Source organism: Nannospalax galili, unplaced genomic scaffold (genome assembly GCF_000622305.1).
Source record: "Nannospalax galili isolate Female #2095 unplaced genomic scaffold, S.galili_v1.0 scaffold370, whole genome shotgun sequence".
NCBI classification, from domain to species: Eukaryota; Metazoa; Chordata; class Mammalia; order Rodentia; family Spalacidae; genus Nannospalax; species Nannospalax galili.
In genome coordinates this window covers 3703297-3714532 of record NW_008329335.1, presented here as the reverse complement: position 1 = coordinate 3714532, position 11236 = coordinate 3703297, and the positions used below count along the sequence as shown (strand labels likewise).

The following is an 11236-nucleotide window of genomic DNA, read 5'->3' as shown; positions in this document are numbered from 1 at the left end:
CAAGGCTAGCAGAGGATATAGTGGGGGTGGTGTAGATTGGAAGTGTTCAGGCTGCAGCTCAATAGAATAGAGTTGGTGGAATCTGACTTACCAGGCCTGTAGGTGGGCCCATTTGTGTCAGTCAGATGAGGAGCCAGGGGAAGATATCCTTATAGTCTCTATTTTTTTTCACATTAGTCAGCTGTGGCCTTCTGTGTGCATAGTACTCTGATCGGTGAGGAAGCTTTGCTGGTGAGAGTTGAGAGATGCATTAGGTTTCTCTCTAACTCTGTTCCACAAAATTTTATGACGTAAATGAAAAAGAGAAACAAATTCTTCATAAATCCTGCCAAGCATGTCCAATGGCAGCTCTGTACATCTGCATCTCCGTTTATTCTCTATAATTCCCATTTGCATTTGTTAATTCCTCATTCATCTCTGTATATGAATGAGTTGAAAGTTTTCTGAATGTTTCAGGGTGCTGATACTTGAATACATCTGATGTCCTTCCCACCAACTCTCCTCAGTCATGTTTGCTTTAGAGCAGCAAACACAAGCATTTTGTCCTGGAAAGCAGTTTATAGCTCCAAAAGAAGCCTCTCTGTCCAGAACAGGTAAAACATTCCTTTTAAAAGTATGAATGACTAATTTAACCAATGGCATGTGTGACCTTTAACACAATTAACAGGACTGGAGATGAAACATAGTGAAAGGATTATTATTATTATTTTTTTTTTTAACCATGGGTGAGGCCATGGGTTCAATCTCCAACATAACAAAAACAAATATTACATGAAATATATTAACTTATGTGTTAGGAGAAAGTCATAAATCTTTGGAGAATTCATAACCTAATTGTTTTCAAACTCAAGTTTCAAATACAAATCTTGGGTAATGGATCGAATGGGTGAGACAAGAAAATATCACTTTTTGAGAGACTTGCAGGAACTGGAAGGAAATGTGACAGTAACATCCTATTTGAAATTTGAAATCTATTTTTCAGGATTTCAAAATAGAAGAAATGAGAAGACATGCAACTCTTGAGGGGAACAGGCTTTTCCCCATGGAAGCATGCTCTTACTTAGTGCCACAGTGGGAGCAGGGATTTTTGTGTCCCCTAAAGTTGTTTTACAATACTCAGCACTGAATATCCCCCATCTTCCTGAGTGGGCAGCTTGTGTCCTGCTAAAAATGATGAATGATCTCTGTTTAACAGAGCTGGGGACCACCTTCCCTGTGAGTGCAGCATCCTATTTTTTCCTCAAGAGATCTCTTTGCTTATCTGTTGCTTTCCTTAACCTTTGGATAAGTATACTTTCTTATGTCATAGGACTAGGTGCTCAGAGTTTATTAATAGCTAGTTATCTAATTCAGCCTTTCTATGCTGGTTGCCCAGCTCCAGAGCTAACAAAGAAATGCCTGCCTTTGGATACTTTATGGTCATTGGGAATTCTCAATGCTTGAGGAGTGACCACAGTGTCTTAATTTAATACTATCAGTAATTTGATGAAGATGTCTGTTCTTTGTTTCGTTTTTGTAACCGGCATCGTGCTCTTAGTGACTGGGAAAAGGGAGAATGTGGCCAGGTTCAAGAATGCTCTGGATGCTGAACTTCCTGATGCCTCACAACTTGCAGAAGTGCTTCTCCAAGGGTCTTATGCATGTGCTGGATCATGGCGCCTGTTAAACATAGCAGGTAAGTTATGTCTAAAATGTGTGGCAGCATGCATAAGGGATTGTCCAGAATTTTCATGAAAAAGTAACTGTGATTGGTTCATATTTTGTACTCAAATTTAATCTTCTCTGTATTGTAAGCCTGTCATTAAATTTACATGTATAATATAACCTGAGAATGTAAGTATTCAGAATGAGTTAACATTTTTCTGTACTCTCTGATTTTGTTGCATTTGATTCTAAAGTTTTAATGCAGTTTTCAATGAATTAATTGCATAACGAATACAGAAATAGACTATTTTTTAAAAATTATCGAACCATCAAAGTTAAATCTATGATGTACTTTTACACCATTTTACCACTACCTATAAACCTGGTATTTATTGTGAAATTAGTACATCTTAAGGACATTAAGTTATTGTGATTTATGTTAAGCACTTCTTTGCCTGTTTGGGATCTTTTCATTTTTCACTCAGGTTTTTGGTTCTTACTCTCTAAGGTCCTCTACTGCAGTTTGATAACATGTCTTTATCTTGCTATGGTTACTTTAAATGTTTTTTTCACAATTCTTTCACTCTCCTATTCCCCTGGGTCGATACTGTTTCCCCTCTATGTTTCAGGTAGTTGTTGCTTTTATCATCCGTCCATTCTTTGATGTTAGACCTCTGTGATGCAGTCTCAAAAATTTCAGCATAGGAAGATTGATGAAAAATTCATTTTTTTCTAAAATTAACTGTTTTCTACTAATTATTTAACAGTTAAATCTGAAGCATTTTATAATGCTGGGTTTCCATTGTATGTAACTGATTCCTTTTATATGGTCAAATGACCTATTATATTACATTAGGGGATTAATTATTTTCCAATGTTCACATTCTCTTCTCTATTAATTCTGCTTCCCCTGGTTTGTAGTGGAGGAGTCCGTAGTAGGCTCCTATGATTCCATCAATTGTATTTCATTAAACACACTTGCTGAGTGCCTGTTATACAATAATCTCTGACTTCGCATTATTCTGGAGAGTACAGACAGAATTGAAAATACATTAGGGGATTAATTATTTTCCAATGTTCACATTCTCTTCTCTATTAATTCTGCTTCCCCTGGTTTGTAGTGGAGGAGTCCGTAGTAGGCTCCTATGATTCCATCAATTGTATTTCATTAAACACACTTGCTGAGTGCCTGTTATACAATAATCTCTGACTTCGCATTATTCTGGAGAGTACAGACAGAATTGAAAAGCCCATTTGCATGGACTTTATACTGTGATTATCTATTTATTTTCATATCATTCAGAATAAGAATCCTTGGAAGATTCCCTGTATTCTGCTTGAGTATTGGGTTTTCATAACTTCTCTTCTGCCCTGCATGTTCATGGCAGCCTTTGTGCCTTTTCGGTAAAACTGGCCTGGAACATTCTAAAATATAAAATATAAAATAAATATATTTTATTTCTGTTCAGTTTCAATATTTATTTATTTTATTTGCTTATTTATTATTATCTATGTTAATGTCATGCCTGCATGTATGTTTGTAAGTGTACCCATGTATGCAACACCATTGAAGGCAGAGGAGGTTTTAGCTACCATGGAACTGGAGTTATAGGCCACAATATAGATGGAATACATCTATATAGTTATGTTGAAGGGACAACATAGACTTCCAAGCACCACTCTCCTTCCTTTAGATTCATACTTGTTATTGAGTGTCTGAGAATCATTGCATCCATTTCAATAATAGGAAAGCAATATTCATAGGAGTTTGTAGGGACAGAGCTATCATTCCTGGATTTTTTTTCACACATCATTAGGAGGACTGAATGCCTGTGCTTCCACGATTTTACAACTAGAGACAACTTTTACAAATTTAAATAACATCATCAAAGTTGGGCTTGTTGACGGTTGTGCTCATTCATTAAAAGAGGGCCTAGCAGTGTCACTGAACCCTTACTGGAGTATCCAGCCACTTTTCCTAGCCAACTGTATGTAATTTGACCCTAACCACACATGGCCTCCTGGATTCGGGGAGGGCTGAAGTATACAGTTTGCAGAAAGTTAGGAAGAGAAGGCATGACCCATGCTGGGTAAAGGCTATCCAGTGTGCTACCCTCAGGTCATACATACACCTCAGTAACCCCTCAGTTATCTCTGTAAGTAAGCTCAATAAATTCATTGGTTCCCCAGTACTACTTTAATGAAACATTGGCTTGACACTAGAAACTTAAAAGGGAATAAATATTGCTTAGCATCTCCAGGAAAGGATGTTTCACAACTGGTGGAAAATCTGTTTTTTAATGCTATTATATCTCATAATTATTAAAAAAAAAAAAAGAAAATGAGAATGTAAAATGTTAAAAGGATATGAGAATGGAGATAGTTTCCAAAACAGAGTAAATGAGAAAGCCTAAGCAAGTGATGAAGGTCTGCTTAGGTTTGTTATACATAGAGGATGAGACAAAAATAATATACACCTAATCTTAAATATTCTATGGTCATAGTTTAGAGAACTAGTTTAAGGAACAAAATATAAATCTAGTGAATGTTTATCTGAGAATATTTGGTTCTTTACCTAAGCCTTAACTACATAGCACATGATAATTAAAAGTGTCAGACTAGTAGAACTAAACTTATTGGATGTTTAACAGCCATACTTTAAGGCCTATACTACTGTGGTCAGAGGGATTTAAAGGACAATTTTTGCCCCTTGCCCTCCAAGGTTAGCCAAGTTCCAGGGACTATGCAACATCTTTCAAAGTGTCCTGGAAAAAGCTGGGCGTGGTGGCGCACACCTTTAGTCCCAGCACTCTGGAGGCAGAGGTAGGCAGATCTCTGTGAGTTCCAGGCCAGTCTGGTGTACATAGTGAGTTACAGGCCACCTGGGGCTACAGGGAGACCCTGTCTCAAAAAAGAAAGAAAAATGTCCTGTAAATGTGGTGCATTTCCTGTCCTCTTGTTCAGGGAGGACATGGAGACCCTGCGAGATGGACTTGAACCAGTGTCCAGTCTACAAAGAGGAGGGTCAACTCAGAGGAAACATCTCATTCATGCTTCCAAGTGAAGCCAGTCATGGTCCAATAGGACCTTTGACTTATCTTCACATAGAAGGTACTAGTAAAAGTAAGGAGCCAGGAGCTCCTCCCAAGCCCATGTGACCTCTGAGGAACAGTTCTTCAAAAAAACTTAAGTGTAAAAATAAATTGATTTATTTGGGCCAACTGTATGGTTTTAAACACCCAAAAGGAAAGTATAACCAAAGAGTAAAGTTATCATTATACTTCTTTAAAAGTTCAAGTTTTTTCCCAGATGTAAGACTTCAAATCTTGGTCTCCAATACTGTAGTACCCACCTAGTAGCTAAAGGAGACAACCGGCTATTTTTCTAAACTGATGGATAAATTTGTTTTCTCCCCTTATTTAGAAGCCTTTGAGAGGGAACTGACACTGATTCTAACTACTCCAACAGCCACCAAAATACCTGAAAGCAAATCCTGAATCCATCACTCTAGAGCCCCTCTTGGAAGACAAAAGAAAAATGAGGAAGAACCCAGGAGACGGATGCTTTTGGAAACCCATTTCAAGAAATTCCAATTGACTTTTATATGATCATTTGAAAATTGCCCTGTTCTGCCTTTTTCCAGTTCCGTGTCTAGAACTTGTAATGCTATTTACTCTTGCCTTTATTTTTCCTTCACATCTCCTATTCATGATTCAAGGACTTTCTTTTCCCCTTAGAGATAAGAGTTATGCAATTTGGGAGTCTTTTAGATAGACCCACTGAAGGGGTACTCCAATTGCCTCGCCCTGAGTCCCCGTTCAGCATGGAAGAAGCCAGAGTGGTCTGCATCCATATTCCCTATTGACAATTTGGGTAACCCCTTCAGAGAATGGCCTGATAAGAATAGGGGGTAGGAATTGGCTAGGCAGTTAGGTTAAAGAGACCCCAAAGAAAAGTAGCCAGTTTCTTGGCTAAAAGTCAAAATGTCCTTGGGACTATTTGTAGCATACTGTGTTCCAAAGGTGAAAAATGTCAAAAGTATTTGGGAGCTTGTATCTAATCCTTAAAAGATTTTAGGGTTACTTCTTCAGAGCCCGTAATGTTAGGTTACCCCAAATCCCCATAAAAATAAATGAAAGAAGAAAAATAAAGAAAAAGAAAAAAGTGATGGGGAGAATTGGGAGGTGTTGGAAGGGAGGGAGTGGGCATGGATTTGATCAAAACACTTTATATAAATTCTCAACAAATATTTTGTAAAAGTTAAAAAAATTTCCAATGGACTCTCATATGAACATTTGAGAAAAAAAGTCAATTTCTTTTAAAAAACAAAACAAAACAAAATTACATTTAGTACATAATTACAGAAGATGCCAACTTTTAGAAAAAAGTAGGATAAGAGAAAAGAAAAATTAGCCCAAGAATAGGAGGAACAAAGATATTAGACTAATATTTTCTCTGCCTTTTTATTACAAAGAATTCTTCAAGTTTTACAATGGCTAACACATTTGTTTTGTAGGATAAATAAAAAAGTCCTGTTAAGAAAATCCCCAAATTGCTGTTTTCTGGTCACTCCATGTTGACTGTGTTATACTTTTTGACTAATGTATCCTACTTGGCATTTTTGACACCCAAGGAAATCATTTCTTAAGGTATGTCTGGGTAAAAACAAGAGGGAAATAATCTCTTCTTTTCAGAATGAACTTTGCATTCTCCTGCCTACAGACACATCAGCTAGAAAGAACTTTCATGTCCAAGACAGACTTTCTTCTCTCTTCCTTTCCTACCATGCCACCTAGATGACCTTAACCCCAATTACAGGCCTGATTGTTGTCTGTAGGAGGACTGAGTCTAAGTGCCAACTCCTTGAGCCCAAATGCCTTGCAAATTACAAGTCTATTTCATTCTGAAGAGGTTCCAATATGGGTTAATATCTTGAAATAGAATAGAGTAACTGCACTCAAAATATGATAGCAATAATCCCTCTGACTAATAAGCTTTTGAATTTTAGATTAGAGATGATCTATAGAAACAAAGCTTTATAAAATTTTCAGTTTTTTATGTACACATAAAGAAATGCTGGGTGTCTAACCACTTGTAATGGAAAACAGGGAGAAGATAGTCTATTAATTCATCAAATGGTCATGCAAAACTACTATCCTGACAGAACATAAGTGTATCATTTAATTTTAGATACAATTTGAAATGAATATTTTATGGGTATAATTTGGATTAATTTGCATAATATTAAAAATTCTTATGTTCCTAATATGAGACATACTACTTCACAATAGAAGATATGTCTTGAGACAGCCTGAGAGGGTGGGTTCAGACCTCCTCCATCTGGGTAGCTGCTGGGAGATCAGCAGATTGCCAGAGTGTGCTGGGTTCTGGTTTCCCTCTGGCCTCCAACACCAGAGGGTCTGAGAACCCAGGCGGCAGCCTGACAGCCCTGAAGCCTGCCTCCAGGTGGTGGTGAGCTTTCCGTAACTGCTCCATACCATCCCCCTACCTGGGATTTTGTGAGGCCCCTCCCAAGGCCTCAGGGCAGATCTGCCTTTGGTAGGCTAAGGCTGGGATCTCAGCAGACTGCCAGAGAGGCCTCCCTCTGGCATAGGGTTGCCTGAGAGAGCCTGTATCCTGCCTCCACATGGTGAAAGAAGCCTGAGTGTACCTGACTGGAACCTGAATTGGGCTTTTGTAGGTACCCCTGAATAGCTGATCTGAAGCTGTAAGTTCCCTCCAAAATAAACCTGAGAGAACCTGAACACTGTACCAACCAGCTTTACATAACCTATAAAAAAAGGATCCAGGCACCCAGATAATACAAACAGAAGCACACTTCAACTTAATTCCCATAACAGAATCATACTAACAACAGAAGAAATTCACATGACAAAACCACAATGAAAGAATAATAAAAAGGAAAGCCCAAACAGTATGTCCCCAACAAACCCCATCAGTCCTATAGAAGAGTTCCACAAGCAGAACCCCCTAGAGATAACCCAGGACACAGAATTTAAAAGAACAATCATAAACATGATCAAGGAATTCAATGAATTTAAAGAACATACAAACAAATCAAAGAGCTAAAAGAAGATAGGGATAAACTTCTGAATGAATTCACAAAAGAGATAGAAACATTGAAGAAAACTCAAACAGAAATGAAGAAGAAAGTGTAAGACTCAATAAGCCAACTTGAAACAACAGGGGAAAGCCTCACCTCTAGAATGAATGAAATGGAAAACAGAATATTAACACTGTAGGATAAATTTGAAGAACTGGAACACTCAAGCAAAGATTATGGAAAATTAAAAAAAAACAGGAATGGAATATGCAAGAGATGTGGGACACCATGAAAAGACCAAATCTATGAATCACAGCAATAGAGGAGGGAGAAGAATTTCAGGTTAATGGTATTGACCAGAACTTAAACAGGATTGTAGAAGAGAATTTCCCAAAATTAAGGAAAGACATCACCATACACATACAGGAAGCATATAGAATAACAAATAGGATAAGAAAAGAAACTCCCCACAACATATCATACCAAAAAAACACTAAATGTACAGAACAAAGAGAGAATACTGAAAGCAGCAAAAGAAAAACAAGTCACATACAAAGGAAAGACCACCAGAATTACAGCTGACATATCAATGCAATCTATGAAAGCCAGAAGAGCCTGGACAAAGGTATTTCCAGTTCTACATGACAATAGATGCCAGCCCAGAATACTATACAGAGAAAAAAATGTCTATTATAGTTGAGGGGGAAAGAAAAATCTAAGACACAGATAGCCTGAAAGAATACATGTCCTCAAAGCCAGCCCTCCAAAGAATAGTTGAAGTGCTACAGAGAGCAGAGAGAGAAACAACTATATCCTAGGGGCAATGAAAGAAAATAAACAAAGATATAATCTAGGAAACACAAAATTACACAGAGAACAAAAACTGCCATCAAAATGATGGCAACCAATACACACCTTTCAATAATAACCTTAAATATCAATGGACTGAATTCCCCAGTCAAAAGACACAGGGTAAGCAAATGGATTAAGAAACAAAACCCATCGCTTTGCTGTCTGCAAGAAACCCATCTCACCTTTAAGGACAGGCACTACCTTAAGGTAAAAGGATGGAAAATATATTCCAAGCAAATGGCACTAAGAAACAAGTAGGGGTTGCAATTCTAATATCTGACAAAATAGACTTCAAAATAAAACTAATCAGAAGAGATAAGGAGGGTCATTTCATTCTGATCAAAGGAACAGTTAACCAAGAAGATATTACAATCCTAAACACTGAAGAATACACTTTCTACTCAGCACCTCACGGAGCTTTTTCAAAGACTGACCACATACTGGGCCTCAAAACAAAACTCAACAAATACAAAAATATTGAAATAATTCCATGCATTCTATTGGACCACAAAGCAATAAAGCTCAAAATCAACACTGGACGAAGGCCTTGTCACTACACGAACTTGTGAAGATTTAACAACACACTCCAAAACAATGAGTTGGTCAAAGGAGAAATTAAGAAAGAAATAAAAGAATTCCTGGAATTCAATGAAAAGGACAATACAACACAACACAACCTCTGGTACACATTAAAAGCAGTCATAAGAAGAAAGTTTATAGCTTTAATTACCTCCATTAAAAAATTGGAAGGAGCCCAAATAAATGACCTAACACTGCAACTCAAGGCACTGGAAAGGCAAGAACAAATGAAACCCAAACCAAGCAGAAGAGAAGAAATAACAAAAATCAGAGCAGATATTAGCGAAATAGAAATAAAGAAAACAATACAAAGAATCAATGAATCTAAGAGCTGGTTCGTTGAAAAGCTAAACAAGATAGATAGACCTTTAGCCTGGTTAACCAAAAGAAAGAAAGAGAAATAGAAATCAACAAAATCAGAGATGAAAGGGGAAACATCACAACAGACACCCAAAAGATCCAAACCATTATAAGGGAATATTTAAAAAACATATATTCTACTAAATCTGAAAGTCTAAAAGAAATGGATAGATATCTGAAATCATGGGAAGCTCCAAAGTTAAACCAAGAAGAGATCAACAGTTTAAACAGACCCATAACATATAAGGAAATAGAAACAGTAATACAAAGCCTCCCAACTAGAAAAAGCCCAGGTCCAGATGGATTTACAGCAGAATTCCAAAGAACATTTAAGGAAGACCTCTAACCAGTACTACTTAAATTATTCAAAATGATAGAAACAGAGGGAAAACTCCCAAATTCCTTCTATGAGGCCAACATCACTCTAATACTCAAACCGAGTAAAGACACAACCAAAAAAGAAAACTATAGACCTATATCTTTAATGAACATAGATGCAAAAATTCTCAACAAAATACTTGCAAACCACATACAGACACATATGAAAAAGATCCTTCTTGGGTGTTTAACAGACATACTCAGAGGTCTATAATAATTTGGTCAGAGGGACATAAAGGACATTTTTTGCTCCTTGCCCTCCTAGGTTGACTAGTTCCAGGGGACTATGAGCATCTCTCAAAATGTTCTATAATGCTAGTGGGTCACCTGTCCTCTTGATCAAGGAGGCCAAGGACACCCCACCAGATTGACTTGAACCAGTGTCCAGTATAAAGAGGAGGGTCAACACAGAGGAATCACTTCCTCCATGCTTCCAAGCGAAGCCAAACATGGTTGAGCAGGACCTTTGACTTATCTTCACATAGGTGGAACTGGTAAAAGAAAGGAGCCAGGGGCTCCTCCCAAGCCCATGTGATCCCTGAGGAACAGATCCTCAAATGACCTTAAGAGTAAAAATAAATCGGTTTATCTGGACCAACTGTATGACCTTAAACTCCCCAAAGGAAAGTATAACCAAAGATTAAATGGGCCAATATAACTTCATAAGAGTCCATATGTAGAGCTAAAGGCTACGTAACAAGCAACAATGACAGACAAGTGATACCTTCTTTTGAGTTGTTGGCCAGGGTGGCCAAAGGGATTTCCAGATAGTAACCCAGCACAGAAGTGGGAAAATGAACATCAGACCCCAATCTTATCCAAAGGAATATAGACAACTGATCACTACTAGATGAGGAACAGCTGACCTTCCTAAAGCAAAGACCTCTAGATAGGCTGACTAGATTCACCAGAAGGGCAAGTAGTGGGGAATGGCTGGGGGTGCCCTCAACACAGCAGGCAGTAGCAGGGATATCAGAGTATAAGGGCTCTAGTGGAGGGAGGGAGGCTATAGGAGGGTGCTACCTGGGAAGGGGGTGTATAAATAAATTTTAACAAAAGGAAAAAAAAATTCTTCAAAGCATAAAAATTTGCACCTTAATAATTAGTAGATGTGAAAAACATTACCATTGAAATCTACCTGATGGCTTTATATCCATGCTCAGATGCCAAGGAGCTCAGAAAGTAACTGACTGTGACTAGTAATAATCAGATATGTAGGGATTAAAAATGCATGTTCATCTTAGTGTCAATTATATTAAAAAAGAATTTTTCTGTATGAAAGTGTATTTTAATAATCAAATGGAGATTTTTTTAAAGGTTAAAACCTCATTCACGTTTATGTCTCATAGAGTTTATACT

At 37.5% G+C, this 11236-nt stretch overlaps 1 pseudogene; it reads left to right on the top strand.

Annotated features, from left to right (window-relative positions):
• The first annotated feature begins 1010 nt into the window (after window positions 1–1010).
• Window positions 1011–11236, top strand: part of LOC103737250 — a 17763-nt pseudogene continuing 7537 nt past the window's right edge.